The sequence below is a fragment of the Mandrillus leucophaeus genome, unplaced genomic scaffold (genome assembly GCF_000951045.1).
Source record: "Mandrillus leucophaeus isolate KB7577 unplaced genomic scaffold, Mleu.le_1.0 Scaffold653, whole genome shotgun sequence".
NCBI lineage: Eukaryota > Metazoa > Chordata > Mammalia > Primates > Cercopithecidae > Mandrillus > Mandrillus leucophaeus.
The window spans coordinates 584,820-594,815 of record NW_012107064.1 but is presented as its reverse complement, the minus strand read 5'-3'; the positions used below and the strand labels follow the sequence as shown (position 1 = coordinate 594,815).

At 54.4% G+C, this 9,996-nt stretch overlaps 1 protein-coding gene across 1 annotated transcript in view; it reads left to right on the top strand.

Annotated features, from left to right (window-relative positions):
• RAP1GAP2 (RAP1 GTPase activating protein 2) overlaps positions 1 to 9,996 on the top strand; it is a 327,595-nt gene that overhangs the window by 5,047 nt on the left and 312,552 nt on the right. The gene's annotated exons all lie outside the window — the stretch shown is intronic.

Sequence of the window (9,996 nt, the reverse complement as noted above, 5' to 3'; positions counted from 1 at the left end):
AAAAAAAAAAAAAAAAAGATAATTATGTTTTTTGTCACTTTAATTTTTATGTGAAGTCCCAATCCTGTCAGTGACTTTCTGACATTCCCCACCTACTAGGACCTGACTATGTGTGTGTGTGTGTGTGTGTGATGTCAGCTGCTCATCAAGTCATTTGTTGCCAGGTATGTCAGCCTGGGCAGCCTGGCCCTGGGGCTTTCTGAGGCTTCCAAGCCAGATTCAGGGTCTGGGAATTGCCTGCCTCGATTTACTATGTGTCTCTTGGTTCGTCTGCTGAGATCCTAAGCAGGCACAACCCTCTCCTAGAACCTCTGACCTCTCCTCCCTCACCACCTTCATTCCTTTTTCCTCTGTGTTTCTGGCCAGACCATTTTGTCTGCATCCTGATCCCCTTTTTCCTTTGAGACTTAACCAAAGCGTAGCCTTCTTCCAGCTGCACCCCTCCCGTGGGGCAGTGAGTCCTGACTCACCATCTGCTCCAGCGGAGTGAATTGAAAAGGAGGGAAATTCTAGGAGGGTAAAAGCATTGGGCTCTAGCTCAGAATATTCTCCCGGCACATGGGAATTCGCTGTTGCATGGAAAATTCCTCCAATGAGTTGCCCTCCTTCCGAGGCAGCTCCTCTGGGTTGTCACTCCCCCGTCTTGACGGAAGGTTTTTCCTGCCCGGTCTCCCTCTGTCATGTCATTCAGTTGCCGGCACTGGTTGTCCATCCCCTGGATGCAGGTCCCTGGGCAAAGTATGGCCAGTCTTGAGGGTTGGCATAGAAGAGGGTCAAAATAAGAGGATTCCCACTTTGTTTGGTTTTGCTCAGAAAGATGAGGCTGGGCAGTGAGCAAAGCCGGGATGGAGGACAGACTGTTCCTGCCCTTCAAGGGCTTTCGCTTTCTCTGTTGAGCTGATGCCAGGAAGGTCAGACACGGTGGTTCACGCCTGTAATCTCAGCACTTTGGGAGGCTGAAGCGGGTGGATCGCCTGGGGTCAGGAGTTCGGGACCAGCCTGGCCAACATGGTGAAACCCTATCTCTACTAAAAATAGAAAAAATTAGCTGGGTGTGGTGGCGGGCGCCTGTAATCCCAGCTACTCGGGAGACTGAGGCAGGAGAATCGCTTGAACCTGGGAGGTGGAGGTTGTAGTGAGCCAAGATCATGCCACAGCCTGGGAGACAAGAGTGAAACGCCGTCTCAAAAAAAAAAAAAAAAAGGTCTAGAGCAGACGCCAGGAGTGTCATGGAGTTAGTCCTGAAAGACTGCCTGGGGGAGGTGGCCTCTAAAGTAGCTCTTAGAGATGAGGCAGGATAGTGGGATCCCCATGCCTGTGCTGGCTTGGCATGGTGTGTGCATCAGTGCAGACACCATTCAGTCTGGAGCTGTCAGGGCGAGTCACCCAGGGCAAGATGCTTCCCTTCTCTGGGCTTTAGTTTCCATATCTTCTGTCCAGTGGGCACAGTAATGTCTGGTTTTCCTAGAGTTTTCTAGAGCACATTTGTATACTAAGTGAGATGCCAGGCATGAAGCAGAGCTACTAAGGGGTGTAGAATGGTAAGAGTGTTCTTTTGGTGCTGTTTTGGGACATCTAGTTCAATTTCACAATCATTTATTGAGGGAGGGCCTGTTTGTAAATATAATATTTGTAACCTGGAAGTGCACCAGTCACAGGGTAGAGTGAAAAGCTGGGGGGCGTGGGTCAGGGTTGAGATTGGGACTCCAGTGGGGTCTCTGAGTGATTATCTGGGAAGGTGATATTGGGATGATGGCTTGGGACAGTGCGTGGCACTGTGTTCCGAGTTTTATTGGTTAAGATTCCTTTGATTGCAAGAAACAAAAACCCAGCGTCATCTGGTTAAACAAAAGATGGAATTTATGGGAAAGAAACCAGGGTGCCCCAGGGAACTGAAGGGGAGGAAGCAAAGCCAGAGCTCCGGAGTGGTTGAACCAGGAACTGGAAACCCACTGCCATGAAAATCCCAGCGAGCTTCTTTGCAGACACTGATAAGCTGATCCTGAGATTCACATAGACGTTCAACGATAATCTTGAAAAAGAAGAAGAGAGTTGGTGGACTCATTCTTCCTGATTTCAAAACATATTGCGGCCGGGCGCAGTGCCCCACACCTGTAATCCCAGCACTTTTGGAGGCCAAGGCGGGCGGATCATTTGAGGTCAGGAGTTTCCAACCAGCCTGACCAACATGGTGAAATCCCGTCTTACTGAAAATGCAAAAATTAGCCAGGCGTGGTGGTGGGCGCCTGTAGTCCCAGCTACTTGGGAGGCTGAGGCAGGAGAATCACTTGAACCCAGGAGGTGGAGGTTGCCGTGAGCTGAGATCACACTATTACACTGCAGCCTGGGTGACAGAGCGAGACTCTGTCTCAAAACAAAACAAAACAAAACAAAACAAAAAACAAAAGTATTGCAAAGCTATGGTTATTAAGACAGTGTGGTGTGGACATAAAGATGGACAGACAGATGGATCCAGTAGAATTCAGAGTTCAGAAATAAGCCCTTGCATTTATGGCCAATTGATGAGGCAGCCAAATGCCCACCGTTGGGGTTCCTGAGTCACCAAGATGCCTCCTCTGTCTGCCTCTGCTGGGTGAGGCATCTCTCCTTCTAAAGCAGCTCACTGCATTCCCCGCTACGTAGCAGATACTCCTGGGCTGCAGCCCATGCTTCCTGGTTGCCTTGGCTCCCTCTCCAAGGACCTGGTGTCCTTGATACCTCCCCAGGCGTCCCTGAGGCATGCAGCTCTGACGACGGGGGTCTGGCCTCACCATTATGAAGCATTGACTGTGTGCTAAGGCTTCATTGCACTGTTTTCCTGAGGCTTTGCACCCACCTCATGAAGCAGATACCATTCCTATCTGCATTTTACAGAGGAGAAAGTGGAGACCCAGAGAGTTTAGGAAACTCGTTCAAGGTCTTCAGGGAGGAAGTCACGGAGTTGGGATTTGAATCTGGGTCTGTGCTTTGTGGGCGGAGCTGAGTGGTTCTCACACCTGCCTCCCGCCCTACTTTCCCATTTTCTTTCCCTGATGTTCTCGAGAGCTGTGTATATAGAATCCGCGGCCGCACAATGCACCTCCGCCTCCACAACACCGTGGGTGAGAAGGCCTCTGGTTTGCTGGGGCCCATCCCCTTGCTGGAGGCCTGGATTGAATGGGGTCTGTGGTGCCTGGGTGAGTTGGACACTCAGAAGCAAAGATTTGCTTTGTACCTGCAGTGCAGGGGTACAGGGGCTATGGAGCCACGCCGGAACACTGGAGGGGAGGTGGCAACAGTACCGTGCAGGAGAAGGAGGCTTGTGTGTGGGATATCGCCCCCGGCTAACACATGGGCAAATCGTTAGCCTCTCTGGGTCAGTGTCCCCGTCTGTAAAATGGGAGGGGTGGATTAGCGTCCAGCCTGCTCTCTTCCAGCCTTGACATTCTAGGAGTTTGCATTCATGCCTTGGGTCCTTTCGCATTTTTCTCAGGACCTTGGCGATGGTGGGGGCTCGCTGTTGAGTGAGTGAATGCATGGCTGTGTGAATGGAAGTCTGAGAGCAGGGGCTCTGCGCATTTCATCTCTGACTCCTTAGAGCCTACACGGTGCCTGGCACAAAGCAGGTTTTCAGTCTGTATTTGCTGAATGAATCAACGATGGGTCATCGTGGTTGGCCCATCACTTGCAGGTGGAAGGATGGAGAGAAAGAGACAGGCTGAGCGTGGGGGGATCCCTCTTCTCCAGTCTGCTCTGGGGGCCAGCGGGGCGTGAGGTCCCTGTTGGCCAGGTGCCTGGGGTTTTCTTGTGGAGCTCCTTGAAGGAGCAGCCAGAGGGGGAGGATCTGAGCCGGGAGCCTCCGAGACCCTCCTCTTGTCCTTTATTTCTTTTTTGAGATGACGTCTTGGTCTGTTGCTCAGGCTGGAGTTCAGTGGCGCGATGTCGGCTCACTGCAACCTCGGTCTCCCGGGTTCAAGCGATTCTCCCACCTCAGCTTCCCGAGTAGCTAGGATTACAGGCGTGCACCACCATGTCCAGCTATTTTTTTTTTTTTTTTTTTTTTTTTAATGGAGATGGGGTTTCACCATGTTGGCCAGGCTGGTCTTGAAATCCCGACCTCAGGTGATCCACCCACCTCAGCCTCCCAAAGTGTTGGGATTACAGGCATGAGCCACTGCACTTGGCCGAAGCCTCTGCTCCTTTTTGCTGTCCCCCGCACTCCCTCCAGAGAGACCCCTGCATCTTTGCTAAAGAAAGAGATGCGTGTAAGTGTGTGTGTGTCTGTCTGTCCGTCTGCTGCATGGGCTCCAGCTACCTGAGGTGACCGTCACACACAGGGGCTGGCTGCGGTGGTCTGGAGTGAGCGTGTGGATGGTTCAGGGTAACCCGTCTCCACTGCTGGGGCACACTCTCATGCATACTCCTGAGGGATGGGGAAGTCTAAAATCCATTGCCATGTAGGAAAAAAATCCAGCTTTTAAGTGGGTGGCTCCGGCCCTTGCTCCCTAGTAGTGGCACCTCTGGAAAGCGACAAAGCCTGTGATGGGACCTGGGTGCGGCTGTGCTCTCTGATTTCTTCCCTAGGAAAAGGATGCGGAGGGCCCGGAGGAGCTCCTGCCTGGCTGGGCCAGCATGTCAGTTCTACCGTGGTTTGACCAGAAGATACCACACAGCCATCACCATCCTAAGTTTCAGATTTAACCAGCTAAGAATGGAAAATCCTACTAGAAAGGAAGGGGCCGTGAAGGGCAGGAGCTCAGTGTGTCCCTGGGCAGCTGTCCTCGGTCCCTGGAGACTCCAGTGTCAGAGACTCCAGTGTCAGCTGCTGGAGACGTTGTCCATGAGAGCAGGGGCTTGCCACAGCCAGGAAGCTTGATTTCTTCTCTGCCGCAACCCTTTTATTATTATTATTATTAAGAGGGAGTCTCGCTCTGTCGCCCAGGCTGCAACCTCCATCTCCTGGGTTCAAGCGATTCTCCTGCCTCAGCCTCCCAAGTAGCTGGGATTACAGGCACGTGCCACCATGCCCGGCTAATTTTTGTATTTTTCTTAGTAGAGACAGGGTTTTGCCATGTTGCCCAGGCTGGTCTCAAACTCGTGACCTCAGATGATCCACTTGCCTCGGCCTCCCAAAGTGCTGGGATTACAGGTGTGAGCCACCGTGTCTGGTCTATTATTATTATTATTATTATTATTATTTTTGAGATAGAGTCTCACTCTCTCTCAGGCTGGAGTGCAGTGGCATGATCTTGGCTCACCGTGACACCTCTTCCTCCTGGGTTCAAGCGATCCTCCTGCTTCAGTCTTCTGAGTAGCTGGGACTACAGGTGTGCACCACCACACCTAGCTAATTTTTTCGTATTTTTAGTAGAGATGGGGTTTTGCCATGTTGGTCAGGCTGGTCTCAAACTTCTAGCCTCAAGTGATCCACCTGCCTCAGCCTCCCAAAGTGCTGGGATTACAGGCTTGAGCCACCGCGCCTGGTCTGCCACAACCCTTTTAAACTCAGGCTTCCCTCCCCATTCTGTGAGAATTACGCACGAGGCGGGGCACAGTGGCTCATGCCTGTAATCCTAGCACTTTCAGAGGCCAAGGCAGGAGGATTGCTTGAGCCCAGGAGTTTGAGACCAGCCTGGGCAACATGGCGAAACCCCGTTTCTACTAAAAAATATGTGCACCACCACGCCTGGCTAATTTTTGTATTTTTAGTAGAGACGGGGTTTCACCATGTTGGCCAGGCTGGTCTCAAACTCCTGACCTCAGGTGATCCACATGCCTCGGCCCCTCAAAGCACTGGGATTACAGGCTTGAGCCACCGCCTCTGACCGTTGATTCTGATTTAATGACTCTTTTCATTCACCAGTTGAGGCCACAACTACTAATTCATTTCCCCACCTTTGGCCACCAAGTCAAGAATCCTTGAGGCACCATGACGATGTTCTAGAACCTTCTGGGGCCAACTCATCTTAGTCTGCTCTTCTCCTATGCACCTGGGGCATCTGCTGAGAGTTTGCTGGGGTTGTCAAGGACAGGGGGAGCTTGAGGTTTTTGGGGGTAGACAGCTGAGTCAGTTCAGCCTACATTTGCTGGGCACCTACCCTCTGCAGGGAGACAGACAGTTGCCATGGCACGGGACAAGGGCTGCAATGCCCGCAGAAAGGATGGAGGGGGGCCTCCTGGAGACGTGGTGATGCCTGAGCTGTCTCCAGGGGTGTGTAAGGTCAGCAGGGAGGAGAGAATGCACTCCAGGCAGCCCGACGCTCACGAAGGCAGTGGGGTGTGAAGCAGCTCCAGCAGGCAGGACCTGGGAGCAGTTACTATTACCAGACAGAAGCGAGGGTGGGAGTGCAGGGGCCTGGGGAAAGGCGGGCCAGGTCTAGGAGGGTGGGTGAGCTGTGCTGGAAGCTGGGCTGGATCAAAGGCCTTTGGGCCAGGGGAATGCTATGGTGAGCTCAAGTCTGAGGGCCCCTTTGGCTGACTGGAGGGTTAGAGAGGAGGCAGGGAGGCTAGGAGGGGATATTGAGACAGCCACGTAAAGAGGCCCCCGGAGGTTCTCCGCTGACCTGCGCCCTGGGGTGGAGCCTCGGGAAGTTTGTGCCGTTTGTGGCCGGGAGGATCCTGGCCATTCCCGTTCGGAGGTGGTAACCTGGGGATCCAGTCTGTGAGATGGGGGCCTGTTAACAGGAACCTCTCTCGCTTTGCTGAGTTTTTTTCCTTTTGCCCAAAAAATCCCCTTGTTCTCACCCTTCTGTTGTGTCCAAGAGCCTGATCTTTCCTGGTGGTGTGACAAGGACCCTGTTTTGAGCTGAACTCAGGAGACAGTCCTACAATAGTATGGGGCTGGAGGGAGTGGCCTTCCCTGCCTGGAGCTGGTTTGGAAGGTGTGGGTGAAGGTGAGAGAAGGGTCAGGTGAGGACGCTCAGAAGGCTTCCTGTGAGCGCTGGGCGGATGCTGGTCCCATTCGTGAAGACAGAAAACTAGGGAGTTTGGGCGGTTTGGGTCCAAACCGGGAGGAGGGAGTAAGGCTCTGAATGTAAAATCTTCCCTCCACTTTCCACTCTCCTGTTCAGTCTGTCTGAGACCCACCTTATACCTCCTGCCCCGCGGAAGCGGGCAGAGGAGAGAGCAGCATCCCGAGGGCCGTGGGGCTGGTCTGCGGCCGGGGAAGCAGCTGCACGGCGTCCCCTCGCTGGCCCGGCTCGGCTCCTGAGTGCCTTTGGCAGGTGAGTTCTGGGTGAGCACCGGCTGGTGTGGCCGCCCTTGTGACTGACAGCTGGTCACACCACAGAACCCACTGTTAGATACGCTCCAGGTGGATCGAGGAGAACGTGCCCATTTCTGTCTTGAGTGGCAGACTCTGTTTCGTTGATTTCTTCAGGATGGGCCCTGTGCCTGAGGACAGTGTTGGCGTGTGTGGGTGTGTGTGGGTGTGTGCAGAAACGTGTAGGCGTGTGTGCACGCTCGCCCGTGCAGGTGGGCATGAGCGCTGAGGGCCCATGTGGGTGCCTATGTGGTGCCTTTTTTGGCTGTAGCGAGTTCCTATGGTAACCATGAACATGCCTGTTTTGGGATCTGGAGTCTCGGGGCGTGAGTGGCTGCAGAGAGAAGCAAGGAAGGCGAGCACTTAGCCGGCGGTTGGCGGTGGCTTGATTTCATTGCCAAGCACTGGGGCTGCTCCTGGACGTACCATTTGCCAGGCAGCAAGGTCTGCAGACTCCAGGACCCATGTGCTCCTGGCCCTCCTCCTGGCCAGTCCCTGCCATGCCCAGGAAGCCCTGGTGAGTCCCTGTTCTGGTTTCTCATTGGACAAACAGCTCTCCGGACTTGGCCAGGTCTTGTGGGGATCTGCTGCTGGGCAGGCAGGGAGCCGCCTGGCAGCCCTGGCCAGTAGGTACTAGGAATTGGGTGTCTTCTGAGATGGGTGTGGGGCAGTGGGCAGGAGGGGCTTTGCTTATTTATGGAGCCCACGAGGGTGTTTTCCATGTGGCTGGTGGAGTGGCAGGGTCCTTGTGGATCCCATGGACAGGGCTAACCGTGTTAGTGCGAGGGTAAGGGCAAGGATGCCAGAGAGGAAAATGTGGATGGGTGGCCTGTGGCCTGCCAGCCGAGACCCAACCATCCTCAGAGGGCCCCCCTCACCCCATTCAGCTCCCTGGGTCCTCACGAACCCCTAGAGGCCTCTGGCCATGCGCTTGGCTTCCTCACTGGTCTCCCCAGGCCCAGAGGCCTGCTGGCCTGGCCTGGATGGGAAGGCTCACAGTCCTGTGGAGGAGGCCAGAGGGCTCTGCCTGGCTCGCTGGGAGCTGGATTTGGCCAAGGCCGGGGAAGAATTGCTCCCACTGGGAAAGATTCGTGCCTTCCCAGATTGTGCACCCCTGGTGCTTCTTGTCTACACACTGCAGACCCCTGGGTGTGTCAGGACACCCCTCTCCAGCCACCATGGGAGAGGCTCCTGATGGACAGGGGCCCAAGCAGCACTCAGGGGCCATAGAGAGACAACGCTGGTGTTGTGGCACCTGCTATCTCCTCCCGCTGACTTCTCTGGGGCAGGTAGCAGGGAGTTGGGGATGCGACTGTCAATAGGGGCTGTCAGTGGCCCCTCTGGCTTGTGCTGGGACCCCCCTCTCTGCCCCAAGAGTTCCTTCCTCTGCCTCTGAGAGGGTTCTGGGTAAGACTGTGTTGGGAGCGGGCGCCGTGTGTGCAGCAGGAGTTGCTGGAGCTGGACAGGGGGCTGAGGCCCTGGTGAAGGGCGAGGGGAGCACGTGTGGACCTTGTGAGCTTTGTCTGGACCACCCGGGCCTTCCCTCCCTGGGAGGCAGAGTCCAGAACCTAATCCCTGATGGCCTTCCCTGGGAGCGTTGGGAGAGGGAGAGGAGAGCCTTCAGGAGAGACCCCCAGATCTCTGGTCCTTGAATCTTAGGGCTTAAGATTAAAAAAGTCAAATTAGGGCCGGGCGCGGTGGCTCACGCCTGTAATTCCAGCACTTTGGGAGGCCGAGGCGGGCGGATCATGAGGTCAGGAGATCAAGACCATCCTGGCTAACATGGTGAAACCCCGTCTCTACTAAAAATACAAAAAACTAGCCAGGCGCAGTGGCGGGCGCCTGTAGTCCCAGCTACTCAGGAGGCTGAGGCAGGAGAATGGCGTGAACCCGGGAGGCGGAGCTTGCAGTGAGCCAAGATTGCGCCAGTGCAGTCCAGCCTGGGCGACAGAGCAAGACGCCATCTCAAAAAAAAAAAAAAAAGAAAAATCAAATTAGTCTTTATGCAAATCTCTTGTGCCCCTAAAACTAGTCACCTAGGCTGAGCTTGGTTACCTCTGGGGACAGTGAGCTCATTACTTTGTATGGATGCCTATTTTATTGCAGTACAACTTCGCTTGCTCAAAGCTGACCGCTGTTTTCATCTGGAATCTCTGTAACTGCATTGCTTGGTTCAGTCTTGACCCTTGGCCCGCATGTCCCCACCTACCCCCATTCAACAGGGTTCACCCCTCTTTCCCCTAAGAGCCCTGCACACACTGGAAGGCTGCCTTTTCACCCTGAGTCTACTCTTCCCTCCCCTTGGCTGGTCACCCCGGCATCTTCGGCTATATTTGGGATTCCTCGCCTACCTGGGCTGATCTTTGTCGGAAGGGCTCAGGTTTTGCAGGCAGCCTGCAGGAGCCCCATGGACACGAGGATGGACAGCTGGAGGTGATGAGCCTCACCCTTCTGATTTGCAGACCAGTAAGCTGAGACCCTGGGCAGGGGTGCTGCCCGCTGGCGATAGGACAACACAGAGGTGGTCAGGGCAGGGCTGGGACGTGAGGGGCAGCTCTCGGTGCCTGTGACGTGCTGGCCCCTGATTCTTTTCCTGCTTCTCCAGCAGCTCCATCTTTGCTGCTTTCTGACTTGGGCCCTCAGCTCTTGGGCACTGCAAGAATGCTGGCCCGTCTTAGCAGACCTTCCATTTTATAACAGCAGCTGGAAATCTTTTTTGTTTGTTTGTTTGTTTTTGTTTTTTTGAGACGGAGTCT